Here is a 20,387-nt window from a genome sequence, read left to right on the forward strand (position 1 = left end):
GTGGATAACCTGAGGTCAGGAGTTCAAGATCGGCCTGACCAACATGGTGAAACCCCATCGCTACAAAAAGTACAAAATTGGCTGGGTGTGGTGGCAGGCGTCTCTAATCCCAGCTACTTGGGAGGCTGAGCCAGGAGAATTGCTTGAATCTGGGAGGCAGAGGTTGCAGTGAGCTGAGATCATGCCATTGCATTCCAGCCTGGGCAACAAGAGAGAAACTCTGTCTCAAAAAAAAAAAAAAGAGAGAGAGGAAAGATTTACAATTGTAAACTTTTCTTTTTTTTCTAAGTAAATGCACTAAGAAAGGGAGGTCAGAATCTATCATCAGGTGCCTGGAACAGTCAGATCAGTTGTCAGCCTTGAGTTTTTCCAGACAGGAACTCAAGGGGGGCTGGATTTTCCCAGGGGTCAGGCTGTAGGCTGCTAGAAGCCATGTGAAAGTTTGGTTAAGGCTCTCGAGAGAGGTTTAGATAAAGTTTTTCAGGCTGAGAGTTTTTGCGGTTCTCACAAGACAGTGGCATTGAGTACGTTCACACTGCAGTACAACCGTCAAAACCCTCCATTGCCAGAAATCTTTCATCTTCCAAAAGTGAAACTGTGTACCCATTAAACAATAGCTCCCCATTCCTCCTCCACTTGGCCCCTGAAAATACCAATTTTACTTTCTCCCTCTATGAATCTAACTCTTCTAGGAACTTCATATAAGTAGAATCATGCAGTATTTGTCCTTTTGTGATTGACTTATTTCACTGAGCATAATGTTCTCCAAGATTCATCAGGTTGTAGACTGTAAGAATTTCCCGCTGGCACGGTGGCTCATGCCTGTAATCCCAGCACTTTGGGAGGCCGAGGTGGGCAGATCATGAAGTCAGGAGATTGAGACCATCCTGGCCAACATGGTGAAACTCAGTCTCTACTAAAAATATAAAAATTAGCTGGGCGTGGTGGTGTGTGCCTGTAATCCCAGCTATGTAGGAGGCTGAGGCAGGAGAATCGCTTGAACCAGGGAGTTGGAGGTTGCAGTGAGCCAAGATTGCGCCAAGCACTCCAGCCTGGCAACAGAGCGAGACTCCGTCTCAAAAAAAAAAAAAAAAAAAAAAAGAATTTCCTTCCTTTTATAGTCTGAAACATTTCAATATTACATTTTGAATATGGTAACTATCCATGTGTAACACTTGGCTTGTTTTCATCTTTTGGCTACTGTGAAGAATGCTGCTGTGAACATCAGTGGACAAATATCTCTTCAAGACTCTCCTTTTAATTTTCTTTTTTTTTTTTTTTTGAGACAGAGTCATCTTGCTCTGTTGCCCAGGCTGGAGTGCAGTCGTGTGATCATGGGCTCAAGTGATTCTCCCACCTCAGCCTCCTGAGTAGCTGGGATCACAGGGGCACACTGCCACGCTCAGCTAGTTTTTCTTATTTTGTAGGGATGGGGTCTCACTATGTTGCCGAGGCTAGTTTCCAACTCTTGGTTTCAAGCGATCCTCCTGCCTTGGCCTCCCAAAGTGCTAGGGTTAAGGCATGAGCAACTCCCTTGGGCCTGCTTTCAATTCTTTTGCTTATTTACATTTGCATCTTCAAGGCTGATCCTCTGTTAGCTCCTAAAATCTTGTCAAATTAGTTTCTTGGAAACAGCAATGGTCACAGCAGCTTGGCTGAGGTCCACCTTGGAGATGAGATCTTGGGAGGGCCAGGTGGAGAGGAGGGGATTTCAAACAAGGAGGCAGTGCCATTGAGATCACAAAGCTGGCTGCACTGCTGGTGAACTGGGGCTCCTTGGCATAGGTTTGGGAGCTGTGGTTCACCCCAGGCAGCAGCACATTGACTCTCCAGCCGGCTTTGAAAGCCTTTGCAGTTGCTGTCAGCCTCTGCCTAGCATCCTCCAGCTCCTTCCCCACCTTTAGCTCTCAGATCTCATATCTTCTCCTCAAAGAGGAATTCCCCAAACAGCTTAGACTCAGCATCTCCATAGCTAAGTTACTCTCTAGCCTAACACCCTGTTTAGAACCATTAGAATATTAGCCTATATTGCAACAATTTCCTTTGTTTACTTATTTATTGTTTGATCTTCCATGTTAAAAGGTAAACTGAAGCACACTAAAATATTAAAGAGTTTATTTGGGCCGGGCATGGTGGCTCATGCATATAATCCCAGCACTTTGAGAGGCTGAGGCTGGTGGATCACGAGATCAAGAGATCAAGGCCATCCTGGTCAACATGGTGAAACCCCGTCTCTACTAAAAATACAAAAATTAGCTGGGTGCAGTGGCAGGTGCCTGGTAATCCCAGCTACTGGGGAAGCTGAGGCAGGAGAATCACTTGAACCAGGAGGAAAAGCCTGCAATGAGCCGAGATCGTGTCACTGCAATCCAGCCTGGCACAGAGCGAAACTCTGTCTCAAAAAAAAAAAAAAAATAAGGAGTTTGTTTGGCAAATAGTAATTCATGAATCTGGCAGTTCCAAGACCACAAGTAATTTGTGGCTTCCCGGAAAAAGGTACTAGCGGAAGGCTTTTACAGGGTGAACATGGAAGCAAGGCAAATAAATCATTTCTGTGTAAAATCTTGTCAGAGGTTAGTTGGCAGTTCCTGATGCCTAGAATATGACCATTTACAGGGTGTTGGGTTTCAGTTTGCTAGGTAGGAACCCAGGGTGCTGGAGTGTCCTCAGCCTAATGACCTGCCAATTAATTATTTTAGCATCAACCATGCTGTAAGCACCATGAGGGTGTGGGTGTTATCTGTCTGCATCCAAGCAGTACTTGGCACATAGTACATGGTATACAAATTGTGGAATGACTATGATTATTTTGTGCACCTGAGGAATGTTGGCACCTCTAGTTATAGTCTAAACAGCATGGGGAGGAGGCTGTGACCCCAGGACTCTGGTCACCTAACCCTCACTGACCCAGGAAGTAGGCTTAGGAAAGATTTCTGGCACAAGCAGTTGGAGAAAGTCCTGGTAGGTGAGTGGAATGCAGATAATTATGATCTGAACAGGGCTTATGGGGGTCCAGGCACAGGAAACCACCACACTCAATCCTGGGACTGAGTTCAGGTACAAGACTCCATTCATTAGAAGAACCCCTGAGAACACACAGGCTCAGCTAAGAGGAACCGGGCCTGACATCGGAGTTACTTGACTGGGGCTGGACCCAAGGAATGCTGACAGAAGAGGCTGATTAGTGGACCCAGGACATGAGGCTTGAGGGTTACTAGCCACTCTGTGGCTAATGAGCTCTGTGTTTGCCAATGGGCTCATGGCTGTAAGAGCAATGCTGTGATTCAGCCAGCATTGGTCTAGATCCTGAGTTGGGGGTAAATAGTCTCAGCATTATGACTATGGGGCAGTGGGAACCAGAAACCAGGCAGGCCATCCAAGCAAGCGTAGGACATTTAAAAATGATGTTTTATGGGACATAAAAAGCACAGACCATCAAGGAAAGGGTAGAAGAAGTAAGTGTGTTAATATTATTTTATTTTATTATTATTATTATTATTATTATTATTTGTCAAAAGACAGCATAAACAAGGCTGAGGAGGATCACTTGAGCCCAGAAAGCAGAGGTTGCAGTAAGCTGTGATCACACCAATACACCCCAACAAGACAGCAGAAATTCAAACAGATACTGTATGCCAATTTTTATAGCAGCATTATTCCCAATAGCCAAAAAGTGGAAGCTGCCCACATGTCTGCCTATTAATAGATAAACGAATAAACGAAATGTGCTAGACATACAATAGATACAATATTCAGCTTTGGGGCTGGGCGCAGTGGCCCACACCTGTAATCCCAGCACTTTGGAAGGACGAGCAGGAGGAATGCTTGAGCCCAGGAGTTTGAGACCAACCTGGGCAATATAGGGAGACCCCTGTCTCTACAAAAAATAAAAATAAAAAATAAATTAATTAGGCTGGGCGCGGTGGCTCACGCCTGTAATCTCAGCACTTTGGGAGGCCAAGGCAGGTGGATCACTTGAGGTGAGAAGTTTGAGACCAGCCTGGCTAACATAGTGAAACCCCGTCTCTACTGAAAATACAAAAACTGGCTGGGAGTGGTGGCAGGCACCTGTAATCCCAGTTACTCGGGGGGCTGAGACAAGAGAATCACTTGAATCCGGGAGGCAGAGGTTGTAGTGAGCTGAGATCGTGTCACTGCACTCCAGCCCAGGCGATAGAGTGAGATGCTGTCTTAAAAAAAAAAAAAAAAAATCCAGGTGTGGTGGTGCATGCCTGTAGTCCCAGCTACTTGGGAGACGTGGCAGGAAGACTGCTTGAACCGGGGAAGATCAAGGCTGCAGTGAGCTATGATCGCACCACTGCACTCCAGCTTGGGCAACAGAGAGACCCCAATTCTAAAAAACTAAAATAAAAATAAAATTATTCAGCCTTAAAAAGAAATGAGCTGGGGGGAAGGGAGAATGGGGAGTTATCATTTAATGTTACAGTTTCAGTTTTGCGACATGAAAAAGAGTTTTGTGGATAGCTGGTGGGGATGGTAGCACCACAGTGTGAATGGACTTAATGCCCCTGAAATGTACACTTCAAAATGATTGAGATATAAATTTTATGTGATGTATATTTTACCACAATTTTTTAAAAAGCAAGGAAATTCTGACACATGCCACGACATGGTTGAAGCTTGAGGACACTACGCTTAGTGAAATAAGCCAGACACAAAAGGACAAATACTGTCATTCCACATAGATCAGGTCCTTAGAGTAGTCAAACTCATAGAGACAGAAAGTAAAATGATGGTTGCCAGGGGACTGTCGGGAGGAGAGAAAGGGGAGTTAGTGTTTAATGGGGACAGTTTCCATTTGTGAAGAAGAAAAAATTCGGGGGATGGATGGTAGTGTTGGTTGCACAAAATTGTGAATGTACATAATGCCACTGAACTGTGCAGTTAAAAATAGTTAAGGCCGGGTGCAGTGGCTCACACCTGTAATCCCAGCACTTCGGGAGGCTGAGGCGGGCGGATCACTTGAAGTCAGGAGTTCAAGACCAGCTTGGCCAACATGGTGAAACCTCATCTCTACTAAAAAAACAAAAATTAGCCAGATGTGCTGATGTGGGCCTGTAATCCCAGCTACTCAGAAGGTTGAGGCACGAGAATCACTTGAACACAGGAGGTAGAGGTTGCAGTGAGCCAAGATGGTACCACTACAGTCCAGCCTGGGCGACAGAGCAAGTCTCAAAAAAAAAAAAAAAAAAGAAAAGAAAAAGTTAAGATGGTAAATTTTATTTATGTATATTTTGCCACCACAATTTTAAAAAGACAACACAAACAATGGGAAAAGACAAGCTATGGACTAGGAGAAGACATCTGTTTGATTTTTACATCTATATTCATTGATTTATCCTGTCTGGAAACACAAGGTTTCTGGATCAGAAAACAGACCAATTATTTGCTTGACTAGCAGTCCGATTGCCAATTCCCCATCCCTCAATTTCCCACAGGGCAGCACAGTGTGACCCAGATATACCCTGCACATACAGGCCTCCGTACCACAGGCAAGAGCTTGGAAAGGATGCATCTCAGAGCACAGCTAGATGCTGCTGGTGCGTCTTGGCCTCTCAACCACTCTGGAGGCAGAGAGAAAGCCTTTGATCTCCAAGGCAAACACAAATCCATTCTGGGGAAGGAGAGGAAGGTCTCTGGGGTTTTACAATCCTTTGGAATGCAAGCAAATGGTTCTGGGGAAAAGGAGGCATTCTTTATCTTTTCAGCGTGTCACTCTCTGTTTCTCAGAAAGGTCCAGAAGTTTCAGGAACACTGAGAACTCCGGGGAGGATGGACTTCCAACAAGAACTGCAACATATATAACCAAAAAGGATTAATATATGATTAATTAGCTAATTCCTACAAATAAGGGGAAGGTAAGCAATCCTATCAAAAATTGGATAAAAGAATGTAAATTGGCACTTTATAGAAGAGGAGGCCGGGCACAGTGGCTCATGCCTGGAATCCCAGCACTTTGGGAGGCTGAGGCAGGTAGATCACCTGAGGTAAGGAGTTCGAGACCAGCTTGGCCAACATGGTGAAATCCCGCTTCTACTAAAAATACAAAAACTAGCCCAGTGTGGTGGTGTGGGCCTGTAGTCCCAGCAACTCAGGAGGCTGAGGTGGGAGGATCACTTTAGCCTGGGAGGCAGAGGTTGCAGTGAACCAAGATTGTGCCACTGCACTCCAGCCTGGGTGACAGAGTGAGACCCTGTCTCCAAAAAAAAAAAAAAAAAGAATTCCAAATGGCCAATAAACATTTGAAAACATTGCTAGACTTAGCTAGCAATTAGGGAAATGGAAATTCAAATTAATATAAGTACCAATAAAATACTGAAATATCTCCTAACGTTTAAAAAAAGATGTGTGATGTGTTACATTTCAGGTTATAGGAATTTGTAAAGAAAATGAAAATATAGGCCGGGCGCGGTGGCTCAAGCCTGTAATCCCAGCACTTTGGGAGGCCGAGACGGGCGGATCACGAGGTCAGGAGATCGAGACCATCCTGGCTAATACGGTGAAACCCTGTCTCTACTTAAAAATACAAAAAACTAGCCGGGCGACGAGGCGGGCGCCTGTAGTCCCAGCTACTCGGGAGGCTGAGGCAGGAGAATGGCGTAAACCCGGGAGGCGGAGCTTGCAGTGAGCTGAGATCCGGCCACTGCACTCCAGCCTGGGTGGCAGAGCAAGACTCCGTCTCAAAAAAAAAAAAAAAAAAAAAAAAAAAAAAAATGAAAATATAATTCTACTTATATAAAAAGTCCAGAATAGGCAAATCTACAGCAATGGGAAGTGGATCAGTGTTTGCCTCAGGCAGGGGAGACTTCAGGAGAGGAGAGGAATTGCAGGTGGCAGCTAAGAGGAATGAAATTTCTTTTGGGGGTAATGAAAATATTCTACAATTAATTGTGGTGATGGACGAATAACTCTGTGAATATACTAAAAATCACTGAATTATGCACCTTCAATGGGTAAATTGTATGGTATATAAATTGTATCTCAATAAAACTGTTTTTAAAAAGTGGAGGATGGAAACCATGTATACAGCATGCTGACATAGTTAATAATACTGTATTGTATACTTGAAATTTGTGAGAACAGATCTTAAGTGTTCTCACCATACACACAAGGATAACCATTTGAGTTGATGGATATATTAATTAGCTTGATAGTGGTAATCATTTTGCCATATACATCATGTTGTATAACTTAAATATAGACAATTTTTATTTGTCAAGTATGCCTTGACAAAGTATAAAGCTGAAAAAATTAAAAATAAAGAAATGAATATGCTGTGCACAGTGCATCATGCTTACAATCCCAACACACTGGGGAGGCTGAGGAAAGCAGATTGCTTGAGCTCAGGAGTTCTAGACCAGTCTGGGCAACATGGTGAAACCCTGTCTCTATAAAAAACACAAAAATAAGCTGGATGTGGTGGTGTGCATCTGTAGTTCCAGCTACTTTGAGACAATTGCTTGAGCCTGGGAGACTGAGGCTGCAGTGAGCCATGTTCATTCCACTGCACTCCAGTCTGGGCAACAGAGTGAGACTCTGCTTCGGAAAAAAAAAAGAAAGAAAGACAAAATAAAATAAAATACATAAATTTATAAAAGGGGTAGGGGATGGCATTTGCTTTCCACTAGACTACCAGAAAATAAAAAGTCTGACTATTCTAATGTTGGTGAAGATCTGGAGAGATAGGAGATAGTTACTCTTACTACTGCTGGCGGAAGTGTGAGTTGGTGCATGTTGGAAGAGCAAATTAATTGGACCTTAAAATGTCCAGAAGTTTCAGGAACACTGAGAACTCCAGGGAGGACGGCATCTAGTTGAGTTAAAGATATGCCTACTTTGTGTCCCAAGAATTCCACTCCTAGGTAAGAAACTTGGGGACATGGGCACAGGGAGACATTTACAAGTATGTTCATGAGCACCTTATTTGGAAGAGTGAAAAATTTAAGCAATAACTTATCCATTAGAGCATACCTATTAATTATGTGGAGTGCAATCAGAGATAATACTGCCTTCTTAGTTTGCATAGGCTTTTAAAGAAGTATGACTTTCTTACCTCTATACAGTGCTCTGATGTGCTAACATTAGCGTAGTTTGCAAATTAGACTCCAAAGAATAAGAAATTTAAATGCCCTTGAATAGGAGAATGAATAAGTCAATCATTTTCCTTCATATAATGGATTACTGTTCAGCAAATAAAAATGAATGAGCTCGGCGAGGCACGGTGGGTCACACCTGTAACCTCAGCACTTTGGGAAGCTGAGGAGGGTGGATCACTTGAGGTCAGGAGTTCGAGATCAGCCTGGCAAACATGGTGAAACTCCATCTCTACTAAAAATACAAAAGTTAGCCGGGCATGGTAGCGGGCGCCTGTAATCCCAGCTACTCGGGAGGCTGGGGCAGGAGAATCCCTTGAACTTGGGAGGCAGAAGTTGCAGGCAGGCAGAGGCTGCAGTGAGCGGAGATTGTGCCACTGCACTCCGGCTTGGGTGACAGAGCGAGACTCCCTCTCAAAAAAAAAAAAAAAAAAAAGAATGAACTGGTTACATGTATTAACGTGGATACATCTCACTAACATTATAATGTTGAGTGAAAAAAATCAAGTTTGTAAGTGGATGCATACAGTGTGATACTGTTTCTATAAAGTCATGCAAAACAATAACATGTTTTTATTATCGTATAACATATGAAGCAATAGCATAAAATATGCATGGGAATGATAAATAGTAAAGTCAAGATAGTAGTTAGCTCTGGAAAGAGGAAGAGAAAGAGGATTGGAAGGGACGCCCAGAGAATATTAACAATACCCATGCAGGTTTGTTTCTTTTAAACAAAATTCATGTTTGATAAAGCTGGCACAGACATATTTGCAATATTAGCTGCACTTTACTGTACAGGTGAAATATTTCCCAATACTAAAGAACTAAGTGAAGTTTTATATTATTGGGCTGTAGGAGTTTGTGCAGAGAATGAAAATCTGCTGTACAGATGAAACTAGAGCCAAGAGAGCTGCTTACTCACCCCGCAGCCTCCTCCTCCTCTTCCACCTACCTTGGGGTGGAACATGATGGATGAGTTGATAATCCTGTCTCCGTGGTCCTCACCGTGTAGACTCATCTCAGGAGGTGCTGGTGGGCAGTAAGATGCTGCCGGATGCAAACGTTGTCCTTATCCTAGGGGCTACACAGTTGGTATCTGAGCCAGAGGGACACAACCGAGGCTCCTCCTTTGGTAATGGTCTCCTGTTCTGGACCTCGAGGCCTTTAGTCAGGGGAGGCTCCTGTTTTGCCATTTACCGTCTTATTTAGAAAGTGTGCCTCCGAGCCTCAACTGCCTCTTAGTTTATTGGGTGACAGGCTGGAAGGCTTAAAAAAATGAAATTGCTTTGATGACTCTGGCATTCCTTGGGCATTGAGAAGCTGGTTATCAGTGTTGCCATGACAACTGTGGGGCCCATAAACAACACAGTGGAGGTGAAAGGTCATGTTGGACACTGTAACAATATTGTAAAACCTCTTAGATGCCTGGACTATGTACTTGAGACACATTGGATGGTTGTTTTGAAAGATAATTTTTCTCTTCACTCCCAAATTGCCTCCTATTAATTTTGTTCTTTTTTCAGTCTATTGCATTGGAATGTTGCTTAGCAAACAATTATACCTGGTGCTACTCTTCAAAGGAGCATGTCTATCAATTGTGTGGAGTGCAATCAGAGATAATACTGTTTCCTAAGTTAGTACAGGCTTTTTTTTTTTTTTTTTTTTTTTTGAGACGGAGTCTCGCTCTGTCACCCAGGCTAGAGTGCAGTGGCCGGATCTCAGCTCACTACAAGCTCCACCTCCTGGGTTCACGCCATTCTCCTGCCTCAGCCTCCTGAGTAGCTGGGACTACAGGCGCCCGCCACCTCGCCCGGTTACTTTTTTGTATTTTTTAGTAGAGACGGGGTTTCACCGTGTTAGCCAGGATGGTCTCGATCTCCTGACCTCGTGATCCCCTGTGTCGGCCTCCCAAAGTGCTGGGATTACAGTCTTGAGCCACTGCGCCTGGCCAGTACAGGCTTTTAAACAAACATGATTTTCTTACCTCTATACAGTGCTGCGATATGCTAACATTAGCGTGGTTTGCAAGACTCTTTTAAAAGAGTCAGAAGGATTAAACTTGGAATAATTTAAGGTGCAGAATAATTAAGCTCCCAGAAAGCTGAAAGTGAGGGAGGAACTGTGAGGCTCCAGATGTCATTTATCAAGAGGGGTATGGTCTACAGGTGGATTCCTAGATCCAGCTCCTTGCCATTCAAATTGTGGTCCGTGGACTAGCAGCAGTCTCTGGGAGATTCTTCCACATCCAGAACCTCAGGCCCCACACAGATCTATTGGATCAGGTGCTGCAGCTTAATAAGATCCCAAGTGACTTTTATGCACATTTAAGTTTGAGAAACACTGAGTCGTACAACGTGAGTCAATGGTCTTCTAAAAGGTGCTGGCACTGTAAGAAATAAAACCTGAGAGATCAGATACTCCTGGGAGAGTTAAGGAGGAAAAGCTTTGCTAAAAGCCGCTGAAACATAGATAGTCTGGGCTGTCTGGAATTAGTGGGTTGCTGTTTATGGATATTTGGTACTGAATTATTACTCTGTTTCCCGTACTCATTGAAAATATGAGCTGAATTCCAGAAAATAACAGGAAGAAGGATGAGGATGGAAGGGTTAAAAAATAACACGTAAGTCCTGAGTTCTTGGAGGAGGAGCATCCCCTTGCAAGATACTCATCATGACCTTGGGCCCCATTGCGCCACAGTTTTCTCCACTTTGACAAGCCCAGATCACTTCCTAGGGCCTGCAGGAGGATTCCTACGTTAGTGCTTCTAAAGGGCTCCGAAAAAAAAAAAAAATCTGGGATGAACGTCATGGCGCATGCGCGAAGCTCATCAGGGTCGCGCTGTGAGTTCCAGGCGGGCTCCTAATTCCGCAGCCTCCTCGCAGCTGGGGAGCACTATGCTCACTTTTATCTCAGCTCGTCTCTTCTACAGAGGAAGGGATGGGGAGGGCGTAGGGCGAGGGAGGACGAGATAAAGCAGCTTGGTGCATGGATGAGTCAGAGCCTGGGCACTCCCACCCATGACTGAAAAGAGCATGAGTTTCCCACGTCCCCGTTCTGCTGTGAGGGGGGACCGCGTATCCACGTCCCCCAGCCGCACTGTGGGAGGGGTAATTGCAGAAAGACATTATTAAACAGCAGATTGGCTGTCACACATGTGTCAACACGTAGCGATGGAGGTGAGTCAATGACTATGACTCTCAAAGTAATTTTTAGACACAAGCACAAAATAAAATGTCTGTGAATGACACTATTACAGAATCTCCTTGAAGAAGTGGTTGCAAATGTGCAGCTCCCAGAGCAAAACCTATCACAGGCTCACTATAACCTCAAACTCCTGGGCTCAAGGGATCTTCCCACCTCAGCCTCCCGAGTAGCTGGGACCACGGGTGCATGTCACCATGCCCAGCTAACTTTTTTTTTATATTTTGTAGAGACAAGGTCTTGCTGTGTTGTCCAGGCTGGTCTGTAACTCCTGGGCTCAGGCAGTCCTCCTGCCTTGTCCTCCCAAAGTGCTGGGATTACAGGCATGAGCCACCACTCCTGGTATTGTGCCTCTTTTTGATATTTTCTTTTGCATTCTAAAAATAGCATCTTTTCTCAGATTATAAAATTAGTATTATTCATCACAAATATTTAAAATATGAAAAGTTATGAGGAAAATCAAATCACTCCTAATCCCTCTACCAAGAGGTAATCACTGTTAACACTTGTAGTTTATTTCCCTTTAGTATTCTTTTTTTTTTTTTTTTTGAGACGGAGTCTTGCTCTGTCGCCCAGGCTGGAGTGCAGTGGCATGATCTCCGCTCACTGCAAACTCCGCCTCTCGGGTTCATGCCATTCTCCTGCCTCAGTCTCCCGAGTAGCTGGGACTACAGGTGTCCACCGCCGCACCCAGATAATTTTTTGTATTTTTAGTAGAGACGGGGTTTCACCGTGTGCCCCTTTAGTATTCTTATGTCGAATCACTTTTTTCTCCAAAAACTATACAGCAAATAAACCAAAAGCAGTTTTCCCCTTTGTAATCCATATTCATCTGGCATAAGACCATGTAAATTTGGTCTCGAGATTGTCCCAACAGCCCTACCAGCCTGAGTTTCCCATCCCTGCTTCGTGGTCAGTTTCTCCATCCACCCTGAACCAAATCCCACTCTCACGGAACTCTAGATTTGAGTTCGCCTTCATTTCCATTTGACCCCTCAGACCTTGGGAATGTGAATTGTAGAGGCAAAACTTCATGAGATTCATTTTTCTCTGAACCCAATATAACAAAAAACAAGTGAGACTTTGTTAAAGTCTACATTCCTTACTGTTTTTGATGCTTTGGAAATTAATTCAGGTTTGCTCTGTCTTTTTTTTTGAGATGGAGTTTCACTCTTGTTGCCCAGGCTGGAGTGCAATGGTACGATCTTGGCTCACCATAACCTCTGCCTCCTGAGTTCAAGTGATTCTCCTGCCTCAGCCTCCTGAGTAGCTGGGATTACAGGCATGCACCACCACACCCAGCTAATTTTGTATTTTTAGCAGAGACAGGGTTTCTCCATGCTGATCAGACTGGTTTTGAACTCCCCACCTCAGGTGATCTGCCCGCCTTGGCCTCCCAAAGTGCTGGGATTACGGGTGTGATCCACCACGCCTGGCCTACTCTGCCTTTTTCGATGCAGGTATTTCAAAGGATATGAGATACTTAGGAGTAGGCACCTATTCACATTTGTAACTCCAGCACATGGCCCATAGTAAGTGCTCAATAATTCCTGTCCACTGGTCACTTAAATAACACTTAGAGAACTCTTGCTTCCTGTCTGGGTGAATATAATCAATGCTTAAGATTAATAAGGGCAACAGAAATGAATGCGCTCGGTGGTTCAGGATCCTTTACCAGCCAGAAGCACTGGTCTTTAACCCCTAAACATTTCTGTTCCCCTCACTGGGTCTCACCTTTTTAACTACTAGCATTCTCCTCCTGCAGCCATGGACTCAGTCTGTCTTTCCATCGACCCACCCCGGCTGGCTTGGACACTGCTCTACCATCAAGGATGGCTTTTGGTCTCCTCACTTCGTTGACTTGAAGTCTCTTCCCCACCTCCCATGGCTCCACCCACTCCTACTGCAGTCGGCCCACTCCCACCCTCATCTCTCTGCTGAAACGATCCTTGCCAAACTCTATGGCCACTTCTCCATCCTTATCTCGCCTGACCTCTCCAAGGCATTTGACACACTTGACCTTGCCCTCTTCTTTGGAGATCTTTCGAGTGCATGATTTCTTGCTCTGAGTCTTCCTCGTACCTCTAACTGCCCCTTCCCAGCCTCTTTTACAGAGTCCTCTTCCTCCGCCTGAACCTTAAATGTTGGAACCCCCTGAGCTTCCATCCATCACTTGCTTAACAAGGGGAACCAGTTCTGGGTTCTTGTTCTTTTGCAGAATATACACATAACATAAAATTTACCATCTTAGCCAATTTTAGGTGTACAGTACAGTAATATAAAGTACATGTACCTTGTGGTGCAACCGTCACTACCATCCATCTCCATAACTTCATCTTCCCAAACGGAAACTGCTTTCCCCTCCCCACGGCCCTTGGTAACCACCCTTTTACTTTCTGTTTCTGTGAATTTGCCTACTCTGGGTACCTCCTATAAGTGGAATCCTATGGTATTTTGCAGTTGGCTTGTTTCACTTATCATATATCCTCAAGGTTCATACATGTAATAATGTGTCAGAATTACCTTCCTTTGTAAGGCCAGTGACTTTATATTCCATGATACATGTGTACCACGTTTTGTTTATCCATTTTTCTGTTGGTAGACCTTTGGGTTACTTCCACATTTTAGCTACCATGAATAATGCTGCATGAACATGGTGTATAGCAAGTGTGTGTTCCAGTTCCTGCTTTCAGTTGTGTGGGGTTTATACCCAAAAATGAAATTGCTAAATCAAAAGGTAATTTTTTTTTTAAAGATAGGGTCTCATACTTTCATACACAGGCTTGATTGTGCAATAACACCATCCTGGCTCCTTGCAGCCTTGACCTGTGCTCAGGGGATCCTTCTGTCTCAGCCTCCCAAGTGGCTGGGACTACAGGTGCATGCCACCATACCCAGCTATTTTTTTTTTTTAAGGAATAGGATCTTGCTACATTGTCCAGGCTGATCTTGAACTCCTGGCCTCAAGTGATCCTCCTGCCTTGACCTCCCAAAGTGTCAGGGTTACAGGCATGAGCCACCATGTCTGGCCTGATAATTCTTTTTTTTTTTTTTTTTTTTTTTTGAGACGGAGTCTCGCTGTGTTGCCAGGCTAGAGTGCAGTGGTGTGATCTCGGCTCACTGCAACCTCCGCCTCCTGGATTCAAGTGATTCTCCTGGTTCAGCTTCCCAAGTAGCTGGGACTACAGGCGTGCACCACCACACCTGGCTAATTTTTTGTATTTTAGTAGGGATGGGGTTTCACCATGTTGGCCAGGATGATCTCAATCTCCTGACCTTGTGATAATTCTATCTTTAATTTTTTGAGGAATCACTATACTGTTTTAGTTCCAATTTTTTCATATCCTCATCAAAACTTGTTATTTTCTCTTTGCTTTGTTTTGGATCTTGCTAGTAGCCATCCTAATGAATGTTATTGAGAAGTGTCTGAGTTCTTTTTTTTTTTTTTCTTTTTTTGAGGCAGCGTCTTGCTGTGTTGCCCAGGCTGAGGTGCAATGGCACAAGCTCGACTCACTGCAACTTCTGCCTCCTGGGTTCAAGCAATTCTCGTGCCTCAGCCTCCTGAGTAGCTGGGCCCATGGTGCGTTCCACCACAGCCAGTTTACTTTTGTATTTTTGGCAGGGATAGGGTTTTGCCATGTTACCCAGGCTGGTCTCAAACTCCTGGCTGAAGTGATGCACCTGCCCTAGCTTCCCAAAGTCCTGGGATTACAGGTGTGAGCCACCGCACCTGGCCATGTCTGGGTTCTACCAATGTTTAAAAATAGAATTATTCTATGAAAAACAATCTAGGCCCCAAATTTTGACTGCTGGAATAAACAATATAGGAAAATGTGTATCATTTCCTAGTTACACTTTAAAGGTAGGATGAAGGTTAAGGTGCAGAAAGTGAAGTTAATTATTATTCTTCATTCATGGTTAGCCTCATCTTGAGTCTAGCAGGGCGCCACCCCTCCTCCCTGTTGCCAGTGCCTGTCCCGTTCTCTCTCACCACAGACACTCAGTGTAATGTGGCTGCTGAGATATTAACACGGGATTGCTATCCGCGATCCCAATTGCCCTCAAAACCCTTGGAAAATAGCTCTTTGTTAACAATGTCACTTCTTCTGTTACTCTTCTCACTCAAGCCACTGTGCTGGGATTGAAAGACTTTGCTCTTCATGGCTTACGGGAAAGTTAAGGTAGTATTTTTTGCTCTAGAAGCCACGTGAAAATGGGACTGCATTGGAATAAGCATCTATAGGAGCTGATACCTGCCCTGGCAGTATCTGGTAACCAAGAATTTCCAGAATTGCAACGGGAGAGTGGGGTGGGGGGAAAAACCCCAGTTCAAAAGAGGAAGAACAATCAAAAGGCACGTGCCATGGCTCACGCCTGTAATCCCAACACTTTGGGAGGCCAAGGCAGCTGGATCACCTGAGGTCAGGAGTTTGAGAACAGCCTGGCCAACACAGTGAAACCCCATCTCTACTAAAAATACAAAAATCAGCCGGGTGTGGTGGTGCGTGCCTGTAGTTCCAGCTACTCAGGAGGCTGAGACGGGAGAATCGCTTGAACCTGGGAGGCAGAAGTTGCAGTGAGCTGAGATGGTGCCACTGCACTCCAGCGTGGGCGACAGAGGGAGACTCCGTCTCAAAAAAAACAAAAAACAAAAAACAAAAACCCTGAAAGGTGGGGCAAAATCCAATGGTAGAAATGTATACAGGTATGTCCATAAATGAACAAAATTCACCAGGAAAATAAACAATGATTATTAGTCAGTAAAAGATAACCAGATAAATGCTGCAGTTCCTGTCTGCCTGAAGGCCTGAGAAACTTTTCCAGTAGGGTTAGGGGAAGTGAGAGAGAGACTGAAGGTATTGCGAGGGCTACCCAGCTCTCCACTTTTTGGAATGTGAAAAGAAATAAGCAAAAGAAAATGTAAAAAAAAGAAGAAGAAGAAGAAGAAGAAGGAGGAGGAGGAGGAGGAGGAGGAGAGGAAGAAGAGGGAGAAGAGGAAGAAGAGGAAGAAGAGGAAAGACTTTGCCTTTGAACTCTCAAGAGCAATGGAACTGAATCTCAGGCTGGGCATGTACAGGCTGATGAGTGCTATGACTGAAGCCCCATTGAAGGCATGTGGGGCAATAGGAGCCACAGAGAGGGACCTACTTCTGTTCACCAGGGAACTGAGAGCTCAGAGGTGGCTCCTTGCGAGACATGACTCCTAAACTGAGTCCTGAAGATCAGTGAGTGGGCCAGGCAGAGGAGAAAGGGAGGAGGAGCATGTGCAAAGGCTCAGTGCCGAGAGAGCCAATTTGTGGGAAGAACCAAGAATCACTCAGTAGCACTGGAGTTGAGTGTTAGTGTGGGGTGGGAGGGTAAGAGAAGAGGTGGACAGGAGCTCATTCATGGAGGGCCTTGAACCTATGCCAAGTCTGTAATTTATCTTGTTAAAAATGCACAGACATTGGTTTTATACCAGGGCATGTCACGATTACATTTTTTTTTTTTTTCCAGAATGATTATTCTAACCCACATGTGGAAAATAAATTGGACAGGGGAATGGGGAGGTCTGTTAGGAGTCTGTTTTATCCTGGTAAGAGACAAAAAGGGCAAAAGGGAGAACATGCATTTGCTCATTCCTTTATTCATTCACTTATTTGACATTTGCTTCATGTTTTTGCCTGAGCATCTGCTATGTGCTAGCATTGTGCTGTGCTGGGTGCTGGGAATACAAAGGTAGAAAAGAGAAACAAGGTCCCTGCCTTCCCAGGGCAGACACTTACTTGGCAGTTCTGGTTTTCTTAGTCTGTTCTGTGCCACTATAACAAAATACCACAGACTGGGTAATTTATATGGAACAGAAATTTCTCTCCTCAGAGTTCTGGAGGCTTGGAAGTCCAAGATTGAGGGGCTGGCATCTTTCAAGATCTTCTTCTTTAAAAAAAAAAAAAAAATCTATCTCTTGGGCCAGGCGTGTAATCCAGCACTTTGGGAGGCCGAGGCGGGCAGATCACCTGAGGTCAGGAATTCGATACCAGCCTGGCCAACATGGCAAAACCCCATCTGTACTAAAAAAAAAAAAAAAAATACAAAAATTAGCCAGTCTTGGTGGCACATGCCTCTAATCCCAGCTACTCAGGAGGCTGAGGCAGAAGAATCACTTGAATCCAGGAAGCAGAGGTTGCAGTGAGCCGAGATCATGCCACTGCACTCCAGCCTGGGCAATAGAGGGAGATTCCATCTCAAATAAAATAAAATAAAATAAAATAAAATAAAATAAAAATAAAAAAATCTATCTCTCAGCTATCTACCTATCTACTTATTTAGAGACTGAGTTATGAGACTGGCTAATTTTTGTATTTTTGGTAGGGATGAAGTTTCACCATGTTGCTAAAGTTGGTCTTAAACTCCTGGGCTCAAGTGATCCACCCGCCTCCACCTCCCAAAGTGCTAGAATTACAGGTGTGAACCATCGTGCCCGGCCAGGGATCTTCTTGCTGTGTCATCCCATAGTGAACAGTGGCAGGGCAAAGAGAGAGAGAAAGAGAACAGGAGTAAGTGAACCCACTCTCTCAATAATGGCATTAATCCATTCACGAGAGCAAATCACTCGCAACATAGATAAGGTCTCACTCTGTTGTCCAGGCTGGAGTTCAGTAATACAAATACAGCTCAGTGCAGCCTCAGCCTTCTGAGGTCAAGTGACCCTCCTATCTCAGCCTCCTGAGTAGCAGGGACTACAGGTGTATGCCGCCACACCTGTTTACTTTTTTTTATTTTTTGTAGAGACGGGGTCTCTCTGTATTACCCAGGCTGGTCTGTAACACCTGGGCTAAAGTGATCTTCCCACTTTAGCCTCCCAAAGTGCTGGGATAAGATTACAGCTGTGAGCCACCTCATCCAGCCCTAAACATCTCTTAAAGGTTTCACCTGTTAATACTGTTGTAATGGCAATTAAATTTCAACATAAGCTTTGGTGGGGACAAATATCAAAACCAGAGCACCGGGCAAGTGTGAAGGCAATGACAGTATGTATGAGCTAACAGGATACAGAGTATTTTTGGAGCATATATACCAGGAGCGTATTCCAAGAGATTTGTAGCATCAGAAAGACTTTCTAAAAAACTTCCCTAAAATGATGTCTCAGCTAAGACCTGAAGGAGGAGCAGGAGATGGCTGGGTAAAGGAGAGATAGCAGGGGTTCCACGTAGTTGGAATAGTAGAGGCAGCTTTCCAGAGATGAGAGACATCAGAGCATCTGAATGAATGAAAATAAGCTCAGTACAACTGGACCACAGGGATTATGAAGGTATGAGGCTCATGAGGGAAGCAGGGACCCGATCCCAAAAGGGCCTCTAAATGACGTGAAGGAGGCTGGACCTTATAAGAGGCATGGGGTCATATAAGAGAAAGGATCAGATGGACATCTTGAGAAGATCACAGTCTGGATCAATAGTAACAAAACAGACTAGAAAGGACTTGGTGAACCATTAGCTAGATTTGGGGTTACAGAAGGGCACGAAGACTCCCAGGTGCTTGACTTGGGTACCATAAAACAAGAGGAAGGAAGGTTGGGAAGGAAAATCTAAATTTTATTTTGGACTTGTTGATTTTGAGGGACATTCAAGTGGAGCTATTCAGTAGGTGCTTGCATATACATTCCACCTGGAGATGGAATAGAGTTATTGGCGTGTAGGACCTACACAGTGCAGAAATCATGCGAGTGGACAAGATCGGGTAGGCGAGTTTGCAGGGTGAGAAGAGATCTGTGGATGGAAACTCAGGGGATTCCAACATTTAAGGTTCAGGCGGAGGAAGAGGACTCTGTAAAAGAGGCTGGGAAGGGGCAGTTAGAGGTACGAGGAAGACTCAGAGCAAGAAATCATGCACTCGAAAGATCTCCAAAGAAGAGGGCAAGGTCAAGTGTGTCAAATGCCTTGGAGAGGTCAGGCGAGATAAGGATGGAGAAGTGGCCATAGAGTTTGGCAAGGATCGTTTCAGCAGAGAGATGAGGGTGGGAGTGGGCCGACTGCAGTAGGAGTGGGTGGAGCCATGGGAGGTGGGGAAGAGACTTCAAGTCAACGAAGTGAGGAGACCAAAAGCCATCCTTGATGGTAGAGCAGTGTCCAAGCCAGCCGGGGTGGGTCGATGGAAAGACAGACTGAGTCCATGGCTGCAGGAGGAGAATGCTAGTAGTTAAAAAGGTGAGACCCAGTGAGGGGAACAGAAATGTTTAGGGGTTAAAGACCAGTGCTTCTGGCTGGTAAAGGATCCTGAACCACCGAGCGCATTCATTTCTGTTGCCCTTATTAATCTTAAGCATTGATTATATTCACCCAGACAGGAAGCAAGAGTTCTCTAAGTGTTATTTAAGTGACCAGTGGACAGGAATTATTGAGCACTTACTATGGGCCATGTGCTGGAGTTACAAATGTGAATAGGTGCCTACTCTTAAGTATCTCATATCCTTTGAAATACCTGCATTGAAAAGGGCAGAGTAAAACTGGATTGATTTCCAAAGCATCAAAAACAGTAAGGATGTAGATTTTAACAAAGCCTCACTTGTGTCTTGTTATATTGGGTTCAGAGAAAAAAGAATCTCATGAAGTTTTGCCTCTACAATTCACATTCCCAAGGTCTGAGGGGTCAAACGGAAATGAAGGCGAACTCAAATCTAGAGTTCTGTGAGTGTGGGATTTGGGTCAGGGTGGATGGAGAAACAGACCACGAGGCAGGGATGGGAAACTCGGGCTGGCAGGGCTGTTGGGACAAGCTTGAGATCAAGTTTACATGGTTTTATGCCAGATGGATATGGATTACAAATGGGAAAACGGCTTTTGGTTTATTTGTTGTATACCTTTTGGAGAAAAAAGTGATTCTACATGAAAATACTAAAAGGGCCGGGCGTGGTGGCTCATGCCTATAATCCCAGCACTTTGGGAGGCCGAGGCAGGCAGATGATGAGGTCAAGAGATTGAGACCATTCTGGCCAACATGGTGAAAGCCAGTCTGTACTTAAAATAGAAAAATTAGCTGGGCGTGATGGCGCGCTCCTGTAGTCCCAGCTACTCTGGTCGCTGAGGGAGG

This window comes from Trachypithecus francoisi, unplaced genomic scaffold, assembly GCF_009764315.1.
Source record: "Trachypithecus francoisi isolate TF-2019V2 unplaced genomic scaffold, Tfra_2.0 Lachesis_group10, whole genome shotgun sequence".
Lineage (NCBI taxonomy): Eukaryota > Metazoa > Chordata > Mammalia > Primates > Cercopithecidae > Trachypithecus > Trachypithecus francoisi.